Genomic DNA, 7,166 nt, shown 5'->3' on the forward strand with positions numbered 1-7,166 from the left:
GCACAGAGCTCAGATAAAAACATACCAACGGCAAGAAGACCAGTACAAATAATATTTGTACAGGCCTTGAAGGACAAAAAGATATTCACCCGGTGATGAGAATAGGTGCCAGATGAGCCCCACCTGCAGAAGAAGACAAGGCACTGAGGCCATAAAGACCCCCCCCCCTCTTACATCAGACTTACCTAAGAAGTTGGGGTACCCAGAAGAGGGTCTCCAACATGGTCTGGCTTGTCCTAAATAACAGCTTTGCTCCTAGCAAGCATGTCAAATGATACATTAACCACAAATATAAAGGCAACCTACACAAAGTCAGGAAGGCAAACTGTACACAGGGATGGGGAGAAATTTTATTCTGTTTCCATTTAACAACAACAACAACAACAACAACAACAAATTATTTATACCCTGCCAATCTGACTCTGGGCAGCTTTCAACAAAAGATTAAAATACAATAATTCATCAAATACTAAAAACTTCCTGAAACAGGGCTACCTGCAGATGTCTTCTAAAAGTCAGATAGTTGTTTATTTCTTTGATATCTGATTGGAGGGCATTCCACAGGGCGGGCGCCACTACCGAGAAGGCCCTCTCCCTGGTTCCCTGTAACCTCACTTCTCACAGTGAGGGGACCGCCAGAAGGCCCTCAGCACTGGACCTCAGTGAATCTACCTATTTTGAACTTTTTGAAACAATATGTGAACCAAATGCAGCCATCTTTTGAAATTTACTCTTCTCTGAATTTTGCAATGCAGTTCTGCAGCAAAGTACCATAATGTGTACAAAATTGCAGAAAAATGTTGAATAAAATGTGCATAAAAATGACTATAACAGAATACAACAATGGTTTGTGTTAGGGATAATTGCTTTGGGGAAACTGTATATTAGGAGAAATCCGCACTAAAGTCCTGGTGCAGATATGAGGAGAGCTGAATTGAAGGGTGAGAAAATGAGAAACAGAGAGAAATTTTAAATGATGGATTCATCCATCCCTATGGACATATCAGTCCTCTATACTTTCTGTGCCCAGAACCAAGGCTAGCACACACACACAATGTAAATGAAGATTAAGCTAAGAAGCGCATTTTTGTTTGATCTTTCTATTATGCTTGTTTTTTTTAACAAATACAGTACAATACAACAGCTAACAGAATAAAGAGAACTAGCAAACAATTGGGTCACAGATTTATAAAAGTGTATCTGCCCAATGCAAAAGCATGGCACTTTTACCCCTGTCCCTTTGTATACGGTGGAATTGCCTACAATTTAGCCAGCCACAATGTGGGGAAAATAGTTATTGGCAGAATAAATCCCTCCAGATCTTTCCCAGTGTTGGTGGATTCAACAAAGCTATCGCATTCAACAAAGCTATCACATTCTTTGTAAGTGAGCAGGTCTCTGTTTGTCCTTCAGCAATGCTTACTGGACTCATCAGCCTCTCTGGAAGGCCAAGTTCTACACTCCGTTGTATCATGCATTTAATGAGAGTTTTGCCAGTGCTTAGCAATGTCATTCCATGCCACCAATAAGAGAAAACGTACAAATTCTTTGGACCTGATATTTGGGTTAGAACCTTCAAACATGCCTGACAAGGCCAATCCATATGACAGCACAATAGTTCATCCAATAATCCATGCTTACAATGGCCTGGCTGACCAGCTTTATTGTATGAACTACTTTTAAACATTGCCCTTTTCGTCTGCGCATGTCCCCTTATGGGCTTTGCTCTGGGCAAGCACCCTCTTTTTACTGACTAATGCATGCTCTAATGTGGATGGCTCAGAAGATCTGCCTTCCAAATATAGCCCCTTGCTGCTAAAAGCCATAACTCCACCAGCAATAAGTACCAGCAGATTATTTTATAGTCTTTTAACAGAGCGGCCCTACTCAATAAACTCCAATGTTCCTTCTAATTAGGAGCACTTAAAGCCCGAAACCATGTGTTCCGCTGCTTTTTAAAATATCAGTATTTTAAGGGCTCCCGACTATAATTACTGCTGTAGGTTTAATACAACGAAGTTAATGGTATTCAAGAGAGTTTTGGTGGAGGCAGGTTAAAGACCATCATCCAGCATCATCGAAGTCCTGCTGCGGGAAATGCCTGGAAAATAATGGATTCTTTATAACTCCAAACTGTTCCTCGGTCTGCTCATTCATTTTAATCTGCTTAAAGTATCTTAGCCAGTGTCAACATCTTAAGAACTGCTTCATCAGCTTATCTGCCTTGCGAGGGAGGAGTACAACTCGGGACATTGTTGCTGGAGAACAGAGCATTAGGCACACCATAAGAAAAGACAACATAGCCAAAAGCGGTAAACATTTGCGGAACCAAGAATGGGGAGATTTAGGGCGAAATCCCAACTCCCCATTGCTGCCATAGGGGCTCTGTGGAGCAGTGGAGCCATGTTCAAGTCTGCAGCCCTGCTGTTCTCAGAGACAGCAATGGAAGGGATGAGAGGCATATCAGGCCTGATGCTGGTCGGCACCACTTGTGAGATTAACTTGGGATCCAATGGATTCCAGACTGGTGTGGTGCAGTGGTTAAGAGTGGTGGACTCGTAATCTGGTGAACCGGGTTTGCTTCCCCGCTCCTCCACATGCAGCTGCTGGGTGACCTTGGGCTAGTCACAGTTCTCTGAAGACTCTCAGCCCCACTCACCTCACAGAGTGTTTGTTGTGGGGGAGGAAGGGAATGGAGATTGTTAGCCACTTTGAGACTCCTCAGGGTAGTGATAAAGTGGGATATCAAATCCAAATTCTTCCTCCTCCTCTTCTTCTTCTTCTTCTTCTTCTTCTTCTTCTTCTTCTTCTTCTTCTTCTTCTTCTCCTTCCTGCCTGAAACCTGTCCTGCTTTCCATCTGAGAGAAAGGTTAGTAATGGCTGCCCCACTTCTATGTTTTCCACATATTGGTCCATCATGGTTGGGGTGTGTGTGTGTGTGCGTGCGATTCATGCAATACTGATAAAAACTTAAAACTTAAAACTCATATTAGAGATATCAGTTTTAATGAAGATTGGTTATTTTGAAATAAAAATAAATGCATTTTGGCATAGTAAACAAGAGCAAAGGCAAAGATGAAGCAAGAAGTCGCTTTTACGACTGCAAACTTTGCCCTGCATGGCATCAATTTCTGAAATAGAATTTCAAAGAGTTAGATCATATCAGAATGTAAAATGGAACAGCCTTCACTTCAGGCCTTGCTCATTGCATCATTCATTTTGGCTATGCAAAATGAAGCTGTACAAGAATGATGAGGTTTAGATTTTGTCCCAGATAAACTATAGTAAAATAATAAAGCCTCTTGCTATTCAGAAGGCCTGAGCAAAATTTTAGGAAGCATACCAGCATCAACATCGGCTATGATGAAATGTGTTTTCAAGGCAGTATTTGCCTTTGTTTTCCTTTCCCCAAAAGAATAAGAAAATATCCTAGAACCAAAAGAACTAGAATGAATCATATATACAAAATTCAATTTGTGTGCTGCCTTTCCACAGTTCTAGCCATGGTTAAAGTGGCTTACAGTACAAAAAATACATAACAAAAGTAGTCATAAACAATAATAAAAACATTAATAAATATACTACCTAACCTGTGGCGTAGGAAGGGGTTGTGGGGGGTGTCATCGCTGAGGGGGGTGATAAAAAACAACTCCCATGCCCACCGCACGTCCCTTCCTATGCCACTGCGGGATAGGAATTTCCAGAAACCAGAAGCATCGCTGCCTCCAACTTTGCAGGCAGAGCACAGCCTTTAAGGCTAGTAGCCTTCGACAGCCCTCTCCTCCATGAATCTGCCTAATCCAGAGGTGTAGCTAGGTGAGGCAGGGGGCACTGGGTGCCACATCACGGGGCCTGCAGTGTGCCTGAGCCACACGTCTCTCCTGAGGGGGAGGTGGCTGTTGATATTTTCACCCCTCCCATTGACAGAATCTCCTGATCTGATGTTTTGAGAAAGGAGGGGGCGGAAACTGCTCTTCTACTCTTCCACTCCTGACTGACTGTCTGACTCTGTGTGTGGAGAGAGTCTTATCTATGTGGTGACCAGCTGGCTGAGTGGAAGATGTAACACTCATGCAAGCCAGTAGTTCATTAGTTTGTAGTAGCTATTAGAAATAAAAGGAGTTATGCTTCAAAGCTAGCTTCCGCGTTATTTATACTCTGCATGAGTCTGGTGCTCACAATGCACAGTTGTGGGTCCAGAGCACTGGGACCTGTTTTCCAGGATTGGAAGGTCTCTGAAAGTGCTCCACTCACCTAGCCCAGTCCAGGCAGAACCAGTTATGGAGCCCAGTCGCTGACATCGGTTGAAAGGCATAGTAACCGCTGCAGGCAGATTGCTTTTTCAAGCAGCGTGGGGCTTGCGTCTGCCCATCGCCTCAGCCGCCCTACAGCTGAGGGGGCAGCTGCAGAGAGGCCCCACACAGTGTGCCCAGCTGCAGGACACGCATGCTGCCCTGGACACCCGAGTGGCTACCTACGTCACTGAACCAAATTGAAAAATTCCCACATAGTAACATCTATAATAAATACACAAAAAGCCAGCAGCGGCAAAAGCAACAACCCCCCAAACAACCCCACAGCCCAAAAGTCTGTTCAGCAGTCTCAGCTTTAATAATAATAATAATAATAATAATAATAATAATAATAATAATTTATTATTTATACCCCGCCCATCTGGCTGGGTCCCCCCAGCCACTCTGGGCGGCTTCCAACAAAACACTAAAATACAATAACCTATTAAACTTTAAAGGTTCCCTAAACAGGGCTGCATTCAGATGTCTTCTAAAAGTTTGGTAGTTATTTTTCTCTTTGACATCTGGTGGGAGGGTGTTCCACAGGGTGGGCGCCACTACCGAGAAGGCCCTCTGCCTGGTTCCCTGTAACTTGGCTTCTCACAGCGAGGGAACTGCCAGAAGGCCCTCGGCGCTGGACCTCAGTGTCCGGGCAGAACGATGGAGGTGGAGACACTCCTTTTATAGCTGGACTCATTCAGGGCCCCGCTCTCCCAGCCCAGGTGAGAAAAGGCCTGCAACGTAGGTCTTCCAAGACCTCAGTTTCAATGCAGAAGCCCAGATAAACCAAAGTAATTAAATGTAACCATGTTACAGAGGTTGGATTCCAACATGGATATACCTCTAGGAGAAGATCTTATGCCCATAGAAAGTAATCTTGTGATGTGACCCATCCTAGTTCCTGATAGCATCTGCCCCCAACAATAGAAAATGTTATAACAGCCAAATTTGTTGAGGACCATAAAGATGCTTTTTTATACTCCAGGTCATCATTTGTTAGAAATGACAATAAAAGTTTTAGTTTCAAAAACCTTACCTTGCTTGTGATAATGGTGCAGCAATCTGGGGTAGCTCCAGTAGAGAAGAATTGGGTAAAATCCAAAATAAGCTCCTATGTGCATTACAGCCTCCATATATTACACCTCCTGCATTACTAAGAACGAAAGTAGGTCTCCTTCCACTAAAAGCATGTATTCATAAATCTGTGATCCTTTACCGGAAGAAAGAACACTAACGTCAGACCAACGTTTCACAAAATTATGTTTCTGGACTTGCAGAACAGAGAAAGCAAGGCACAACTTTGTAACAGTTTAATGCTGAGTTATTCAATTCCTTCTCTAATGTCACCTAAGGACATTTCTGACCATAAGATCCACAATGTAAATTTTGCTGATGATTCAAAAATAGACTTTGAATATATGGGGGGGGGGGGGAATCTTAGCTCTTAGTTTGGTATATTAAAATTAAATCTGGCCATAAAAGGGCTGCTTATCTGTGGGAATTAACTTTCCCCATTCTTAGACATGTGTTTACTTGGCTTAGAATATTTGACCAGCAAATCTTTTAATAGGTCAGCAAATGACCATCTTTGTGTCTGCAGATTAGGCCAAATTGAAGACATTGTGCACTATATCCTTGATTAACCTTTTATAAAATTCAGCAAGTGATATCTTTTTTTATTCTATTCATTTCAGAATTTTCTAGAAAGTCAGTCAGTTGTGATTTCAAAATTAGATGGTTGCTGGCACACATAGACAAATTTCTTGCCTATAGGGCAACTTTAGATACCTTGGATGAAAAATGTTACAGTCATAAGACCTTGAATTTCTGAAAACGTACATGTTTAACTTACTTTGGAATTGCCTTGTTTGTTTTTGTGAGTTTCAGGGTATGGGCGACTGCTTTTTTTTGGCCAGCAGTCTATGGAACTTTGCTGATGGATGGCCATTTAAAATAAACAAACAGCCATGCTCATGAAATCAATGGCCTTGGGGAACTTAAGACCATTCATTTCAGTGGTTTTACTCTGAGTATGATTTAGTTGAATCTCTCCATTATTTATCCTTTTCACATTGTGCTTCCAGGTGTTCAAGTCAACCACTGTTTCCACTAGTATGCAATATGGCTTACACAGGGAACTCATGGACTAAATTAGCACATATGTGCCTAGCTCCCATACACCAACCTGTGGGGCCTTGTCATAAGCATAATGAACAAAGTGAACTCCATACTACAACATCTCAGAACAATTATGATGAAGCTGATTTACACGTGCATGTGATCACTTGGGGCCGGTTGACCCCTATAGGGTCATCTTAGGAGGTTGCAAGGGCTGCTGTCTGGCTTCTGCCTGAGCAGTGGTCATCCAGAGGCGGCATTTGTGAGAATTCATGTTCCGTATTGTACTTGCAAACACTATGGTTGGTGCTATGAATGCCTGCACAATCTTCTTGTAGAGGCATTGCTTGACATTCACATAAAGCCTCCATATCTGGTCCCTGGTATTGGAGTACTCACTTTGAATAAACTTTTACTTTTTACTTTTTTTTAGCAAAGCAATCTCTTCTGACTCAGATCTGTAGAGAATTCTGCTCAGCCTTGCCTGTCACTCTTCTCTAACCTTTGATTATAGCTTTGAGGTTTTTATTCAGAATAAGAAAAGCGGGAGTAGCTCAGGAAGGACGGAGCTCTATGTCACAATTTATAGAATTGATTTTTGTTTCTCAAAAAGGAAACATTAAACCATGTTTGGTTCATGCTATCAGTTTCACTTTAGCTACCAGACCTTAGAAGCCACAACTGCTCTCATTGCAGTAAGAGTAATGCAGCATGTTTAACATAACAGAGGGGTTTTTTTGTTTGTTTTTAAGGCAT

The sequence above is a fragment of the Podarcis muralis genome, chromosome 6 (assembly GCF_964188315.1).
Source record: "Podarcis muralis chromosome 6, rPodMur119.hap1.1, whole genome shotgun sequence".
NCBI classification, from domain to species: Eukaryota; Metazoa; Chordata; class Lepidosauria; order Squamata; family Lacertidae; genus Podarcis; species Podarcis muralis.